Here is a 19,438-nt window from a genome sequence, read left to right on the forward strand (position 1 = left end):
GTGAGTCACTAATGATAATACAAGTATTTTCCTTTAGGTAATACACTTTGTTTGCTTCGTTGCATTTGTTATAATTATGATCATGAAAGGTCTAATATAACATTGATAACTAATGAAAGAAATTTCCATAGTTCATCTGATCCAGTGGGGAATTCCCACTGTGACTTTAATTATCTCAACAGGAAAGTAGAACTTGGATAGTAAAACCCTTATTCGCAGGAGACATACACATTTCTTTAATGAAGTTATTTGGTCAGTGAAAAAACACCCAAACATCTCCATGAAAAATAAGACAAAAATAATTATTTTCCTGAGTTAATGGAATATGATACAATGTATGCTGACTTACAAAGCAATAAGAGGAAATGGCAACTGAATGCGGTGTACCTAACCGCAGAACACTGTATTTGGTTTGGAAACCAAAACTGATGTAAGGCACGTCATTTCCCACATTCTACATCCTCTGATATCAGTGAATAATATTGAATATGATCTTCAGTTTGTACTTTTTTACTTCCTTTCTCTCTGTGGTCAGTCAGTACTTCATTTTCTGCTCTCTTACCTTGTTTCTGAAAATGCAAAACAACAGAAACTGGGGACCTTTATGCGTGGGTCTCAGTTGATATATAGGTCAACTGAACACTGGACGATCGGAAGTGACTGATTTTTTTTTAAGCTTGCGATATTATAAGGAGACATTCGTCCTGTGGATTATTGTTGTTGCTGTTGTTGTTGTAGGGTTTAACGGCATTTTTCAGCACAAGATAGGCTATACATGGCGGCCAGTATTAATGGTGGAGGAAGAACCCGGAAAAAACCCGGAAAGAACCACCGACCCACGAGAAGCTACTGGCAAGCTTTCTCACATAACCACATTAGACGAATCTGTTCTGTGGATTAAACTAACTAACTAAATAAATAAATAAATAAATAAATAATGAAGCAGAATGAACATCTGAATGAATACCATATTATCACAAGTTTACATTAATGAAATTTGTGTGCATTATATATTGTTTTGGTTGTTGTTGTTGTTGTTGTAGGGTTTAACGCCATGTTTCAGCACAAGATAGGCTATACATGGCGGTCAGTATAATTGGTGGAGGAAGAACACTGGAAAACCCAGGGAAGAACCACCGACCCACGAGAAACTACTGGCAGGCTTCCTCACGTACCAACGTTAGCCGAGGCTGAGACTCGAACTCACGTAGACAGAGGTGAGGTGGCAGTGATCCGTAACGGTGAGCGCTTTTGACCACTCGGCCACTCGGGGGCCCCGCTCGGTTTTGGAGTTTAATTATCTGTTCCAGATTAGTAACACGGCAATTGTAGAATATGGTGCATATGTAATTAATCAAAGGCAATATATATTCATTGAAACATTTATAACAAGGATTCTGGCATACGCAAGGACAATCTTTCTAATAAGGCTATTCTTCAGGATACTAAAGAACACACGCTTTATTTGATTTTCCCCACCAGAAATGCCTGTCAATAATCACTCCTAAAAGCGTGTAATTTTTGGAAGTTATCAACTTTAGTTCGCTGATGAAATATGCAGATATCCTCTAATTTGGAAACTTTTTGCCAAGATGCAATTGTTATATAGTTATTGTTTTTCCTGTATGCACTGTCAGTTGGTTTCACACTACAGTATAAGTCTCAAGGTCCTATTTTACACCTTGTTAAAGGGAAGGGATTGTATCACTCATGGCACCTAAGACAGTGCGATCCGCAAAAAGATCAGTTTCAGTGGCTTTAATATGAAGAGCTACATCAATAATGTAAAGGAGAGCAAAGGGCCAAACATTGAGCCTTGAAGAACTCTACTTTTCGCGTATTTAAAGAACATGTAGCATTGGCCATATAAATAAGCTGTTGCATTCCTATTAGGCAAGAATCCAACCAAGCAAGCTAATTAACTGAGATTGTGCATGCCTTGAGGCTGATGTCATCTGTTTTCATGATCCACTAAATCAAACGCTTGTTTAAAATCTAAATAAATTGCTCGTATTATTTTTATGTCATTTATAACTGCTAGTGATGCATCAACCAGCTTTGTGAAACCTGATATGTCAGTTATGTTGATTGTTATTAACGGCGAAATGTTCGATAAGGTGATTAAAATTGATATGGATCAATAAATGTTTGCTGACGATCTACCACTTTGTTTATCGAAGTAGCATCTGAAATAGCCGCAACTTCAGCTGATAATTTGAGCATTTTTGGTGAGACTATCTAGTCCTTTTTTTTAAATTTTTTTTTTTTTTTTTTTTTGCCATTAAGTTTCTGTAAAGTATCCATACATCTTGTATATATAAAAAAGGATCTTTAAGGAGCAAAAAATAACGTTGTGTAGCAGAATATACTACATATATCGAAGTTAATCATGTAAACGAAATGTATTTAGGTCGTCTGCAATATCGAATGTCTCTCTACTAATATGAATAACAGTTTTCAATTCTGAATATAAAACATTCATTTTTTAACTTTAATATAGTTACGCGTTTTCCTGCAGTCATTCTTAGCCACAATTAATCTTGGAAAATAATCCTTGTTTGCTTTAATGATGAAACATTTTACTAAATTTCTGTGATTTTGTAACTTTGTTTGTCATGCTGTTTGTAAAAGAAATAACGCAGTTTCGTGGCTTCATTCATTTCAGAGTTGAACCAGTCAGGTTGCATACTTCTCCTTTCCCTTTTGCATTTAATTAGAACGTATTGATTTGGGACAGAAATGACAAGTGCAGTCCAATGTTTTACATCATGGTCGGATTTTATAAAAGTAGGTCGACAGTTACTTATATTTCAAGCTGGTCAAGAAGAATTGTCATGGGAAATGTTATGGAATCGATTCTTAATAGTGGAATAGTGGTATGGCCCGTTTTCAATGGTGTGTGTGTGTGTGTGTGTGTGTGATTTTGGTTTCAAACATAGGTTTAACAATGTTCCAGTCAAATCGCTACGATGTCTGCAGAGAGGCAGCTTAAAGTGATTTCTAACAGTGGGATATCACGCCACAGGCATGTAGCTTCATGTCCCACCCAGTCACATTTTCCTGACACCTGGCCGAGCAGTCCTAACAATAACCTTAATGCTGAGCGCCTAGCGAGGCAGCTGCTAGTACCATTTTTATAAGTCTTTGGTATGACTCTGCCGGGGTTGGAACCGGCATCCGAGGCGGTGGCTCTAGCCACTTAGGCCACCGGATCGGACGTTTTGAACGGTTTCCAGAACTTGTTTGGTGTGGCACAGATTGGATAATGGTCACTAATAGAATTTGTTGCCAGGATGAATGTCTCGAGTATAAATTCAGAGTGCGTAGAATAAATTAATCCATTAACGCGATAGACTTGTCAGTGACTTTAGCTTCTGACTTTGATTATATATTTGTAAAATATCATTCCATTTAATTGCCAGTCATTGATGTAATTGCTGGTCATTCAATAAATCAATTCAGAGATCACTCATATACAAAATTTCTGAGCAAATGTTAGAAGCGGTAGAGAATTCATTTTCAAATCTCTCAAAACAAGGCGATATCGAGAAATCAGAATGTTAAAATCGATAAAATATTATATGGCTTTCTCAACCAAGATAACAACTATTATATGATGAAAAGTGTTTAGAACACGAAGGATTCTTCCCTCTCGAAAATAAAAAGGGTTCCTTCAACAAATTAACTTAATCAGCTCTTCAACTGGGATCCAAAGTGATAGTATTGCATGCTGAAGATACATAAATTATAGGGGCAAGGCCTGCCTTCAGAAATCATTTGAAATGCTTGCCTTTACAGATCACTACGACCTTACCAATACCCGCGTAGTTTCATGCCTCGGGCTCGACCAATGTGGTTATGAGAGAAAGCTTTGCCATTAGCTCCCCGTGGCTCTGTGCTTCTTACCGTGGTTTTTCCGGGTTCTTCCTCCAACAGTTATACTGGCTTCCATGTATATCCTTTTGTATGCTAATCAATGGTGTCAAACCACCACCACCACCAACAACAACAAAATAAATTATAATCAATATACTGCATTATTATATGCTCATTTTCCCCCCGTTCACTTTACATTGTCAGAATCGTTCAATATTACCTGATACTGAACTCGCGCGACAATACACATATAGCATTCACGTGCATAAAGGAACTACTTTCTATTGTAAACAAACAATGGACGCAGACGCCAGCGCTTTTGATTTGTACACAAATCATGTACACTCGGGTAAGAGGCTCTTTACGTTGTGGTTGTTTAAATTTGTTTCTGAATGAACTAAAACATGTTTCGTGGACTGCAAAAAAACCCCAGCTGTTTTGGTACATTCCGCGTTGATACAATGTTACGGATTTAGGCTAGCTACATTATATAACAGACAGAAGATAAGGTCCTTACAAATAACATACAAGTCACAAGTCATATACTCTCTTCTTTAGCTGGTGCTAAGAATGGCAAAATAAAATATGCTTACAGTTTTACATCCTGAATTTCCTCAAAATGTATTTTCTTAATTCTGCAAATCCGAATTACATGAGCCATGTCATTGGTTTTCAATCTGGATTACACATGTTTAAATTGTGCTATAATTTCGATGATAAGTGCAATTGCATCCTCCTTACTACACTCAAAATGAAATAAGCATTAAATTCCATAGCGTCTTTTGATAATTGCAATTGAAAGACTTCATATTTTTCCCACATTATGGTTTCAAACATTCAATGACAGAAACAGAAACACATTTGCAGATGTAAACACGCTTCTCCGGCGCCACTTCAATCCGATGTATTTCATGCATAATTTGCACAGATGAATCCAGTCCAAAATCCAAACTTTCGTCAAATCGAAACAAAATACCAAAATCTATTAATTCCACATCAAATAGAAAAGTTGTTGCAATGCGCATTCATTCACAATATGACTGCAAATTTCAATTTTAACTAGGCACGCCATTTTCTTTCGAAAATTATGTCGAGCACGCGACTAAGTTCAAATTTATCTTGGCGGAGTTATGTGCGCATTAATAATGATGTCATTGTGTAATGACAAATTGCGCTTGTGTATTTAGTTTGGAATACGGCATTCATTCATTTACGTTGTTTCTTGTAGTGTATTTTGTTTATATAATTAAACCTTAGGTAGAATAAAAAAATGAGCATATAATAAAAAGGTTACTGCATTTGTATGGGAAAATATGAACTCGTTTTGTCGGAAGGATATACTGCACTCCCAAGGTCGTGCAGTATTCCATCCCAAAACTCGTTCATATTTTCCCATACAAATGCAGTAACCTATAAATATTTCGTTGTTTCTTGAATAAAGCATAAACTGTTGAACGATCTGAATGTTCTAAATCTGGACAAAAATAAACAAACACACACACATATGATTTGTATTCGTTATATATATAACATTCGTGTGTCTGCATATATTTGCACTGTTTCTAGTCAGTTTGTTCCATATAACTGAGGTTTCAAAGTAAGACGCAGTATTATGAACACAAAGCTACTTAACAGTATTTCGTCATAATCTAATGCGATGCAGTATTTTTTTTTCATAAGTTACATTGATAAAAAATATTGTAATATAGGTCTTCTGTCGACATAAAGGAAAAATTGACAAACGTGAGACTGGATTCTCATCAAGAACTGTAAAGCTTACTTTGTCACGATCAGTTTCCAATTTAAAGACAAGAAATCTATGTTTATACCACTGTTCATGGTTTTTACTTTTGAATATTACATTTATGGATTCTGGACATATTTTTGAAGATTCACCGTCCCCATTACTATAAGTTTTCAAAATGTCAACGCTGAATCATTATCACTTTGCACGACACGTCTATACAGAAAATATAAAAGAGGAAGCAATAATTAATGGCCCATCCAAAATAGTGAAAATTCACATTATCTAAAATTAGATTATTACATCGGTCATCGCAACCTTCACTGAAATAGGCTCTTCTAACAGTCTATGCGTATTAGACGGCTTCCCTCTATAGCTTTGGAAGCCTTTAAAACACACAGAAAGTAAGAACGCTTGTATTCGTGCGATTTTATTATCGCTTCGAAAGCGGTTTCCATTATATTTTGTGACACAAGGGCTCTTCAGTTGTACCCAATCTCTGCACATTAACGATGCTTCGTCTTCATCCAAATACGGAGTAACGAACAATTCTCAGCTTATAAAATCTGAAAGTAACTAGTAGTCCATCTTTTCTTCAACCCTGTTACTGCTGTTTGCTTGAATTGAATTATCTTTCTGAAGTGCCCACCCTTTCTATTTTTTTTAATATATTTTATGATAGCAGCCCTGTATATGGGTGTGTGTGTGTGTGTGTGTGTGTGTGTGTGTGTGACAGTCTTAGACCACTAAATAAATATGAATTAAAAGTGTTCAAATCTCTTCTATGTATTGAATATATTTCTAGACCAGTCGTGTTTTTGTGAACAAAAATCTACCTAAGGTTCCTGGTCCATAGCGATACGACAGAGCTGAGCTACTTGTATTATTTTGCACTGGTGTTCCTAGACACATTACATTTTCTTGTTGTACACTGAGTAAAAGTGCTAAGCAGAATTTAAATATCTTCTGAACATTGTAAACATAAAACACATTTCGTTGAACACAGTTCAGTTAATAAACGTCTCGCATCGATCATTTGCAGAGGTTCTGACTGTATTTCTTTGTCTTACAACTGGTAATGTGGGATCGCAAAATTCGTGTCCGACATAACAAGCCCGGAAAATGTAAATCCTAATTTTTTCAGAAATGTGATGACAAACATTTTAACTGAACAAATAGAAGCACATCTGTCAAAAAAGAATATTCAAATACAAAGGTAGAGATCACTTAACAGTTAAAAAAAATGACAAGTACAAATGTACTGCTCATTATTGATGCGATCTGAACTTTGGATACCACAAAAATATATCCACAGTTAATTCATACTATGTTCGGTAATAACAGTCATCTGTTCATCAAGACGCTTGAAAACAATGATTTGGGTGGCGCTCTACAGTTTCGTATTTTGCATAGGGAGTGTTAAATAAATTTTAAAGAAAAAGAATTTCCCCGGCTTTCCTCACTGGTTATACTGGCTATTTAAAAAAAGACATTGTATATCTTTAGGTATAATTCAAAGAAACTTTAATTTCCTTTATTTTTGTGTATGATTGGTGGGTGTAATATGGGTTATAGAGTAAACAGTTTGGAGTTACTCCAGATGTGCATCTTTCAAAAAAGTTCTAGCTCCACTTGGTCATTTTCACTACCTGAAATTCAGAGGTAAATTGGATAAACAAGAGCCTATAACTATTTTTTAAAATACATTTTATATATTTGGTAATTCATTCATTGTACTTTCAGAAGCTGATATTGTCTAGTCTGGCAAAATTCATTTTCGCTATTTTAATAGCTGCTATGGATAGTGTACTTTAGACATATTCTGGCTGACTTTTTATCACAAGGGAGAAGTCATTTTAGTTAGCAGTGTGCTTAGATCATGTACAATTTCCAAAAGTACATCATCCAAAGAAACATCATTTACATTACATTAATGTAGCATTGAAGTATGCCATCATTCTCTCCATTGTGCATGTTTTAAATGCAAACATCTTCACCTTACATACGTCACTTTCTCAAAAGTACATAATAACTGGTGAGCGCCCCCTCTACATAAAGAGGAAAGGCCTATTGTTCCCCAAGACGCTTGAAAACAATAATATAAATGAAGAGGAAGAGGAAAAGTCATATAGACGCTTGACGCCTATGATCTACAAGAAGAGGAAAGGAATATTACTCAGCAGCGATGAAACATATATCACCGTCTGCAAGGACTTCGTAGTTGATAGATTAAAGATGGCTGGTCAGGAAATAACTAAAAATAGCAATTAGATTTATAGAAAGTTTCGGTAAATGGGGTAGTCTCCAGAACTTTTGTCTATAACTAATTTATAAGACAACAAGTTGATTGAGACAACTGGACATTTTGGTGACATGGAATCAAATTCATGCGAATGGAACCTTACTTATACAGTTGCATGCGTGACATTAAAAGGTTTGATGCAACAACTACACAAAGCAATGTTCTTATCACTTAACGAGTCAGATGAAGATAAGTATCATGCACATTGTGTGATTTCACACTTTAATACGAATACACAGAGTGACCTTCACGACACACACGTAAATATCATGTAGAATTTAGAATATTGCATAATGTGTGCTAGAGCACACGCACAATTTTAAATGCTAGTGCATCAGACAAGCGAGTTCAAAGAAAACTGGTGTACAGGTAGAACTTATAATATTGCAGGTGAGATTTGTTAAGGGATTATTTTGGTACCACATAAATATGCAAAAGCAAGTAACAAAACTACTCGGGCTACTCGTTAGGTTTGTTATGTTCCTTTCAACGTTGTCAATTAGAAGCAGTGTAGTTCTTCAATGAGCGCTCTCAACAAGTAATTAAAACCACGTATCTAATGTATAATTGGGAACATTTTTTAAATTTCAATTCTTCCCGTTTAAAAGAGTTGGACAGATGATAACGATGTAATAAAAAAATCGTTGTACTTCGCCGCCATAAGATTTAGTACAAATATTTTTCTTCTTCTACAATTAATTAGTCACCTCACAAAATAATATTGTTTTGACGCTCTTTCGAATACATTTATCTGTAGTTCAATGCGCTGCCATTTATTATGCTGAAAAGACTCAAACAAGCAAAGAAGCACCATAGGACCGATTTTTAATTTTATTTTTAAAAAATCTTGAAAGCAATGCACACACTGGCACGTATGACAAGGCCTGCGATATGGCATTTGTACGTTTTTGTCTGTTTGAAGTTCTTGTATAGCAACAGATGGAGTGCTTAATCTGTCTGAACAATTCCTGTGCATCTAAATTAGTTTGATTTTATTATAAATCGGTATTTTGAATTCTGAGATTTCATTGGATCTTTCACTAGAACTATGTTTAATAACACTTAATTTATCATCAAATTGTTCACTCAGTTATATAATATCTTTCTTTTCTTTTTCTTTTTTGTTTGCAGAATGCATACTGGTTCCATCAGATGTTTCCACTGCATCATTAATTGCATAATAACGTTTACTAGTGCTATTTTTTGTCTTACCAAGCATACTTTTTATCTGTTTTTGTCATATTATTAAAAAGAAAACAAAAGTTACTAAGAACAGTAAGATATATTTAGCCATCGACGCTATTTATTTGACATGTTATGCAAACTTAACTTGACAAAGTCACACTTTTCCATCTGCGTCTTTGATACTGATATTTAATCTGTGTTAATCATACCCCGCAATTGTTGCCTGTATTAATCATCAACATTGCATGAAACAAAATTTAATGTAATTTTATCATGCAAAGTCTCTAAAAAGCATGACCAATAACCATTAGTGTAAGTCTGGGTGCTTCTGTTCTTATGGAAGAAACTGTGTACACTTTGCTTTTCAAGCCACGCAGACTTTATCAGATTCAGTACAGACTCCCAGAGTTCCATGACTACCGAATCCTAAAAATTTGGCATTGTACTTGGTGATACTATGTAAATGTTATCCAAGTGATTTAAACTTTCAAAATCTGTTTCCAACATTCAACATCAATGCTTTCATTATTCTGACCAGAATGGGTCATTACCTTCTTGACATTGTTTACCCATACATTTCTTTTTATAACCATATATATTTATTTTTGAGAACGTCGGAAACATTGTAAAACCCAACAACGAAATATATTCTCTATTGCTTTGCTGTTATCAATTATGTTTTTCAAGTTTGGTTTCTTTTTCACTAGATTGTAATATGTGTCTTCATTTGTACAGGAACACAGCATGTCCTAGAGTTGTGTCGACGATACAGGTTACCGTAGTAAAACTTATATTTAAATTTTTTCGCTTTCTTGTAAGATTTTCTTTTTGTCGTTCTTACTTCCTCAATGTCCCATTTTTTGGTTTAATTCATTAACCTGGTTGCATTGTTATTTCTTTGCATCTGTTGTTGTCGTTGGTGATCAAAATAACCTCTACTTGATTTATTTAACTCTTTCATGATCGCTGTAATGATCAAGTCATTGATACTGTCCAACGTACTGACGTATATGTTATTGTTACGTCACGTTTTAAAACCATATAACGAATTATACTTTCACTCATTGTATATAAAACATTTCCTATTACTAATGTGCTAAGTCCGGTGAAAGTTAGTGGAATAATGGTCACAGTAGCTGTTCCAGAGGAACAAAATACAGCTGCAGAAAAACTAAACCAGCTGAAACTGCTTCCATTACTACCTTTTACTAAAGTAAAAGACAATATGCTAAAAAAGATTTTTGTCATGCATATAGAGTGTTCTATCACCTGCATCAGATTTTCAAAAAAAAGGTGCTCCAACGTTTTGCACAAGTTATTTCATAGTTAGCGTTTATTAACACCTCTAATGGTGGCGTACTCGATGAATTTTCACTCACATATCAAATAATACTTATAGGTTACTGCATTTGTATGGGAAAATATGAACGAGTTTTGGGATGGAATACTGCACGAACTTGTGAATGCAGTATATCCTTCTGACAAAACGAGTTCATATTTTCCCATACAAATGCAGTAACCTTTTTATTGTATGCTCATTTTTTATTCTACCTAAGGTTTAATTATATAAACAAAATGCACTACAAGAAACAATGTAAATGAATGAATGCCGTATTCCAAACTAAATACACAAGCGCAGATTTGTCATTACACAATGACATCATTATTAATGCGCACATAACTCCGCCAAGATAAATTTGAACTTAGTCGCGTGCTCGACATAACTTTCAAAAGAAAATGGCGTGTCTAGTTAAAATTGAAATTTGCAGTCATATTGTGAATGAATGCGCATTGCAACAACTTTTCCATTTGATGTGGAATGAATAGATTTTGGTATTTTGTTTCGATTTGACGAAAGTTTGGATTTTGGACTGGATTCATCTGTGCAAATTATACATGAAATACATCGGATTGAAGTGGCGCGGGAGAAGCGTGTTTACGTCTGCAAATGTGTTTCTGTTTCTATCATTGAATGTTTGAAATCTTAACGTGGGAAAAATATGAAGTCTTTCAATTGCAGTTATCAAAAGACGCTATGGAATTTAATGCTTATTTCATTTTGAGTACAGTAAGGAGGATGCAGTTGCACTTATCGTCGAAATTACAGCAAAATTTCGAAATGTGTAATCCAGATTGAAAACCTATGACATAGCTCATGTAATTCTGATTTGCAGAATTAAGAAAAAACATCTTGAGGAAATTCAGGATGTAAAACTGTAAGTATATTTTATTTTGCCATTCTTATCGCCAGATAAAGAAGACAGTATATGCCTTGTCACTTGTATGTTATTTGTAAGGACCTAATCTTCCGTCTGTTATATAATGTATCTAGCCTAAATCCGTAACATTGTATCAATGCGGAATGTGCCAGAACAGCTGGGTTTTTTTTGCAGTCCACAAAACATGTTTTAGTTCATTCAGAAATAAATTTAAACAACCACAACGTAAAGAGCCTCTTACGCGAGTGTATATGATTTGTTTACAAATCAAAAGTGCTGGCGTCTGCGTCATTGTTTGTTTACAATAGAAAGTAGTTCCTTTATTCACGTGAATGCTATATGTGTATCGTCGCGCGCGTTCAGTATCGGGGAATACTGAACGATTCTGACAATGTAAAGTTAACGGGGAAAAAAAATGAGCATATAATAAACGGTAATATTGAATGAAACTTTGTCAGATAAAAGTCCGTTTGTTATCAGGCATTGCTTGTGAACTAGCTGTAGCAAACTGTAATTATCAGCCGTACAACTTCGCTAAAATGCATGGTGAACTAGTTGTAACCTCTATATATTTAAAAACAAAAATCGAATCAGCCTAATCAACAGATAGTGCAGATCTTCATGTTGCGTTGTAAATATTTTTTATAATATTTTTAAATATTTTTTATAATATTTTTAATTAATTAAATTTTTCTTACCGAATAAAATAGCTCAATGGAGCCCAGTGTTAAAGTTCTGGTAAATGTTTTAATAATGTATAGCTGATTTTACATTTGTTTGTATGGTGTTAATAATGCGGTCAGGTAAAAGTCTATCTTCTATGAATTAGTCGATTGTAATCTAAGTGAAAAAGGAATATATTAACTTTACAAATTCTTCAATGTCAACTGTCAATGATATAAATTTTGAAATATTAAACAGATTCTTTGTTTGATTGTTGTTTGTAACCGTGAGAACAGATTTGATTTCTGTGTGGTAAAAAGAGCTAATAATTTTATTTTTTTATTAAATTTGTATGAATCTTTTTATTCACTAAATGAAAAAGTTAACCAGCAGGGGTGCAGACATATAGTTCTGCGAAAGTATTTCAGGTATTGAGTTTTAAGTTTTTGTAGTCTCCTTTGGAGAGGTGTCCATAAGGATAACATGTTTTTTTGGAGAGGTGTCCATATGGATAACATGTTTCTTTGGGGAAGTGTCCATAAGGATAACATGTATATGTGCTTAGGTGGATGGTTCATCGTTAATGTAAAGCTTGAACTTCGCTCAGCTTCTACTTTGTTTATTACAGAATGATGAAGGCTCTGTGCATGAGACTAATTTTATAAGACATTTTAATACTACCGGTTTAGCAAATTAACAAACTGTTTCTAATTCTACCATGATGTACTCATTTCAGGATAGAAGACAGACGTGGAGACTAAAGCCAAACTAAATGTACTATTAAACATTCTATTATAAAAATAGTGATGGAACATGTGAGTGCTACAGACCTACATCTTACAAATGAAATACGAAAATTGGAATAAGAAATATTTTAATTTTTGATAAATTTCAAAGAGTACAGATTCGCCCACAGATCAAGAACAGATTGTTGGAATATTTACCCAACAAGAAGAAAGAGATATGTGAGGATATAAAAAGCTGTTGTAATCACAGCCGCAAAGATTTAATAGAACTCGAAAAAACAGAAGGTCGTAGGAAAAATATTATTGTGAAATATATATGCAACATGAATTAGATGCAGTTAAAATTATGAGCACAAAACTAGGTGGAAAGATGTTAAACATTAAAAAATATATAAAGAAGGACAAGACTTAAAGTCCCTCTTGGGGAAAGAAAAAAGCTCGTTCATAAAAATGGTGCAACAGTGGCTGATATAACTACACCAATAGCAATATCAACAGTTGCTGATATAACTACAGTAATAGCAATATCGACAGTGACTGATATAGCTACACTAATAGCAATATCAACAGTGGCTGATATAACTACACTAATAGCAATATCAACAGTGGCTGATATAACTACACTAATAGCAATATTGACAGTGGCCGATATAACTACAATAATATCAATATCAACAGTGGCCGATATAACTACACTAATACCATTATCAACAGTGGCTGATATAACTACACTAATAGTAATATCAACAGTGGCTGATATAACTACAGTAATAGCAATATCAACAGTGGCTGATATAACTACACTAATAGCAATATCAACAGTGGCTGATATAACTACACTGATAGCAATATTGACAGTGGCTGATATAACTACACTAATAGTAATATCAACAGTTGCTGATATAACTACACTAATAGCAATGTCGACAGTGGCCGATATAACTACAATAATATCACTATCAACAGTGGCCGATATAACTACACTAATACCATTATCAACAGCGGCCGATATAACTACACTAATAGCAATATCAACAGTGGCTGATATAACTACACTAATAGCAATATCGACAGTGGCTGATATAACTACACTAATAGCAATATCGACAGTGGCCGATATAGCTACAATAATATCAATATCAACAGTTGCCGATATAACTACATTAATACCATTATCAACAGTGGCTGATATAACTACACAAATAGCAATATTGACAGTGACTGATATAACTACACTAATAGCAATATAAACAGTTGCTGATATAACTACACTAATAGTAATATCGACAGTGGCTGATATAACTACACTAATATCAATATCAACAGTGGCTGATATAGCTACAGTAATAGCAATATCGAGAGTGGCTGATATGACTACACTAATAGCAATATCGACAGTGGCTGTTACAACTACACTAATAGCAATATCGACAGTAGTTGATATAACTACACGAATAGCAATATCGACAGTGGCTGATACAACTTCACTATTAGCAATATCGACAGTACCTGCTATAACTTAACTAATAGCAATATCAACAGTTGCTCTGACTATTGAGATCTTATTTTATGAGCATGCGTATGTAAGTATAGCGCAGTATGTGCTCATTCTCAATCTCATATTTCTAGAGAATAATATTTTGATACAAATTAGAAATGGCTTGGAAAAAAGTAAGTTTATTATTTGTTTAGTTTATCAAATCAAACATCATCACTATTGCCTGGTCTTTTGGTGGTGTTACGATTCTATCGCTTTAATCTTAGTAACAATAAGAGCGAAAACCAACCAGTTTTGTAAAATTCATAATATAATATATTTCCCTACAACACAAAGTGAAATATTAAAAATAATTTACAGTTTGATGAATGAAATCTTAAATAGTCCTAAATGTTCTATCACAAATCTAAAAGTATCAATTGATTCAAAATAGTTCCAGTGGTATTCTGAAAAAAGTGCACTCTATTGGGCTGATATACGAATAGCCTTGATGATTCACGATGATATAATCAAACATGTATTTAAATGAATTGACAGTAATTCCAAAACAGCTGTTAAACCAAAACGTCTGGGTACTTTATAATTTCAGTGTATAACAGAATTCAATAATAAATAATAATAATAATAAGGACTTGGTATAGCGCCTAATCTTTAGAAGCTCTAAGCGCTTTACAACATTAGACAACACCTATAACATAAAAACATATATAATGATATGATTACAAAAACAAACACCTTGAAATTAGAAAACATAAAAAACATGCTGAAAATATTTAAGGTAGGTTACATTATTAGGTCTTTAAGTTTGTTCTTGCAGTCGAAATAAGTGAGTTTTAAAGCACTCTTGAATGGGATCAATGTGTCTTTGTGTCTAAGTTCAGTGGGCAATTCATTCCATGTTGCTGGGCCCTGATATGCAAAAGAACGTTTCCCATATGATTTCGTTTTCATAGTTGGAATAATGAGTATACGATTGCAAAAAGAGAAACGTAAGTATCTTGCTGGTGTATACACTTGGGTGAGGTCGGATAGGTATGCTGGACTGGAGTCCGTCATTGAAACGTAGCACAGAGAACAAATTTTGTGTTTGATTCCAGATCGAATGGATAGCCAGTGTAAGGCACAGAACAGTGGGGAGGTGTGCTCTGATCGTGGTGCTCTAAGTATGATCCGAGCAGCTGTGTTTTGAACTGTTTGAAGTTTCTGGTGTAGATATTGAGATGAACCAGGCAGAATTGAATTACAATAGTCCAGTCTTGAGAGTACTAATGAACACACAAGTGTTTTAGTGGCATCAACTGCAAGATATTTGCGAATTGAGCTGATGCGTCTCAGTTCAATATATGCAGCCTTGCATATGTTCATGACATGTTGGTGCAATTTAAGAGTACTGTCCAGAGTAACACCTAGGTTTCGTACCGACTGTGTGAATAAAAATAGAATCGTTGTCAGCAATGCTCGGTCGCTGGTCTATTGATAAAATAAATGATATACGAAACGGTCAAAGGTTTCCAAAAATTACAGAGGAAACAAGGCAGTTAATACTTTGAATTTACTTTTATGGCATGTAGCATATTGTCTTAGAGTTCTATCAGGTACAAACACTTAACAAATATGTTGCATATCAAAAAGTTAAACGATGTACTGCTTTGCTTTCACGCCAGGTTTCCACGGCTGCACTTGCTTCACATTTCATTGGAAGCTTCAGGATATATTGCAAGCATAATGCTGTTTTGACGTTTGGTCTATACCTTAGAATATAGTCTCCACGCATTAGTGCACAAGCAGGCTGACTGGATTCTGCCTTTCCTTTAAAATAACAGATTCAGATAAAGCTAAAACGTTGGAATAATGAACCAGACTGTGTATGGCGGCTCAGATACACCTAATAATAATAATAATAATGAGGACTTGGTATAGCGCCTAATCTTTAGAAGCTCTAAGCGCTTTACAACATTACACAACACCTATACGATAAAAGCATATATAATGATATAATTACAAAAACAAACACCATGAAATTAGAAAACATAAAAACATGTTGAGAATATTTAAGGTAGGAAACATTATTAGATCTTTAAGTTTGTTCTTGCAGTCGAAATAAGTGAGTTTTGAGAGCACTCTTGAATGGGATCACTGTGTCTTTGTGTCTAAGTTCAATGGGCAATTCATTCCACGTTGCTGGGCCCTGGTATGCAAAATAACGCTGTCCATATGACTTTGTTTTCATAGTGGGAATAATGGATATACGATTGTCAGAAGAGGAGCATAAGTATCTTGCTGGTGTGTACACATGGGTGAGGTCGGATAGGTATGTTGGACTAGAGTCCGTCAGTGAAACGTAGCACAGAAAACAAATTTTGTGCTTGATTCTGGATCGAATGGATAGCCAGTGTAGGGTACAGAGCAGCGGGTAGGTGTACTCTGATCGTGGTACTCGAAGTATGATCCGAGCAGCAGTGTTTTGAACTGTTTGAAGTTTCTGGAGTAGATATTGAGATGAACCAGACATAATTGATTTACAATAGTCCAGTCTTGAAAGTACTAATGAACACAAGTGTTTTAGTGGCATTAACTGCAAGATATTTGCGAATGGAGCTGATGTGTCTCAACTCAAGATATGCAGCCTTGCATATGTTCATGACATGTTGGTGCAATGTAAGAGTACTGTCCAGAGTAACACCTAGGTTTCGTACTGACTGTGTGAATTTAATGTTGGTGTTGCTAATATTTATTGTTTGAGGTAAAGGATGTGAATGAGAAAGTCTTTGTGTTATGATAAGAATGGCCTCAGCTTTATCATCATTCATCTGCAAATTTTTGCATGTCATACATGATTTCACATCAGAAATGCATATCTCTACGCCATGGCTGGTAGCACCAACTTTAGTTGGCTGGCTAGATTTGTATAAAATAAAACCTCTCATGAGAACACAACTAAATGTCTACACTTTTTAAATAAAACCTCTCAGCCGAACACAACTAAATGTCTGCACTTCGACTGTTTCAAATGCTAGCTATTGCTAATTTTCTTCGGGTCATATCTTTTATAGCATTCTAAGACGCAATCACAAAACCAGAATGAGAATTAATTACTTATTTGCAGTGCAATGGAACTTGCAAGCGAGGTAAAGTACTTTCAAAACTAGACAATTAGGTCAGCCTGGTTTTTTTTTCTTTTTCAAGAACTCATGTTCTGAAGTCAAATCACATGATGTTTACTTGGATTAAAAGTACAGATTATAACTACTTACTATGTTTAAGAATGGTCACATCTTAAGGTACAGACTCGTGATCATAAAGAATAGTAGTATTTAATATATTAATGAGTACGACCCTTCTAATCAATAATCATGAAATTAACACACATAATATAGATATACATAACAGTGGTGTTATAAGTTGGTTGATTAGGAGTGACTGGAAAACTTATTTATTTTCTACATGAACATGGCATTTTACAGCATGTGTGTGAAGCACTTTCACGTCCACTTTATCTGAAATTTTTGTCATCGAAAAATCATGCAACGAAGCCATTCTTTAAATGAACATACATTATTTCATAACAGCAAACCAATAACCTGAAAAATATTGTTCATTTATATCATGATCTACATACCTTTTGTGGTTTTGGTGGTGACATTTCTAAATTATTAAGCACCTCTTCAGCGTCTTGTAATCGAATGCATTTCTGAGAACTGACTGTAAGAACATCATCCACCTCAAAATCCTTCTTTCAATATAATTTGTACCTGCTTTGTCTCATTTTTGTCGGCTATAAATTTGTATTGTACTGTCAAAGATTATTTATCAGTCTTTGGAATTCAGCTCTATGTTATAACAGTAATCATGTATGACTTTAACCTTGGTGTAAACGAATCATTGAATTTTTGTTGAAAATAATTTGTATCTCACGATGCTGCAGTGACGTTCAGCAACAAAAATATACCAAGACCAGATTACAATATCACTTTTCGAATCTATTATGTTTAATTGGAATTTTACCATGATGTTTTCAACTGTGTAAGAAACTTTCTGTAATGAAATTAACAGTTCCTGTAGCTTTCGTGATGGTATCTGGGACTGTCGAAACAGCGTGCGTAATAGATGCTCAGTTCTGCACATGTGCACGTGGCATATAAATCACACATGCTGCTTTGAACTTGTAACACCGTCATCTCTCAGACATATAGAAAGTAGTATGTCTAACAGACTGGCACATATTCTGGTTGCCAGATTAATAATTTCATCAACTGCGAATGTTCTCCAGTATTCAACATTTTATCTCACTATAACAAGTGGATGTGTAAATTCGGATAAACTGAGTTATGCCATCTATTCCTTTAAATGGAGCTGCAGAACATGGGTACGGTTCTTTACTTATTAGTTTATCCAAACGAAGTCCATTTGCTTTCAGTAAGGTGCTATCTTCGTTTAAAAAAATTGAGATGAAATTTTATCTTTAAATGAATTTGAAGGACCTTTAAATTTCCGCTTGCTTTTTATTAAGATCTGTTTGATCTTTTTTCTTTCAACCTTGTTCAAAACCTCGTGAAGCGGCTTGTGATCTTTCGCACAGTATTTGTTTTTCAGCCTTATTTGAGTTGCAGTTAAATTAAATATGATGATTTTTCTTTTGTGATGTCATTATTACCATAACTGGATATTGTATATGTCTTAGTGGCCTTATTACGCTTATCATAATTTTTCTTCTGTGATGTCATTATTACCATAACTGGATATTGTATGTGTCTTAATGACTTTATTACGCTCATCAAGCTTGTCAGGCTTAGCACGCTCGTCATCAATAGCATTTTGCTCTTTTTCTTTGATGTTTCTGAATACAATTTCTTTTCTTCTAGCGGCTTTTTCATATAAAAAATATAAGCATGATGTACAAGGTTTTACTCCTTCAGCTTCCATTGTTTTGTCAAACTGTTCTGAACAATCGATATCATTCAAAAACTCCTATTTCGTATAATCATTGATACTGCTATCAATACAGTATGGTCCATACATTTTTTTGTGGAATAATATTTTCGGCTGAACCCGCATGTCATACGTTGTGCCTTTCATTCTTCTAGTGTTCATAATCTTTTCAACCTCGTATATAACATCTTGTCTGTCGCATAGAGATAACGCTTGTTCGTACGACATATCCTCTCTATAATCTTCCTTTAGGTTTTCAAGCATGCAAACTGCCTG

This window comes from Sinohyriopsis cumingii, chromosome 16, assembly GCF_028554795.1.
Source record: "Sinohyriopsis cumingii isolate HCF-2022 chromosome 16, ASM2855479v2, whole genome shotgun sequence".
Classification (NCBI taxonomy): domain Eukaryota; kingdom Metazoa; phylum Mollusca; class Bivalvia; order Unionida; family Unionidae; genus Sinohyriopsis; species Sinohyriopsis cumingii.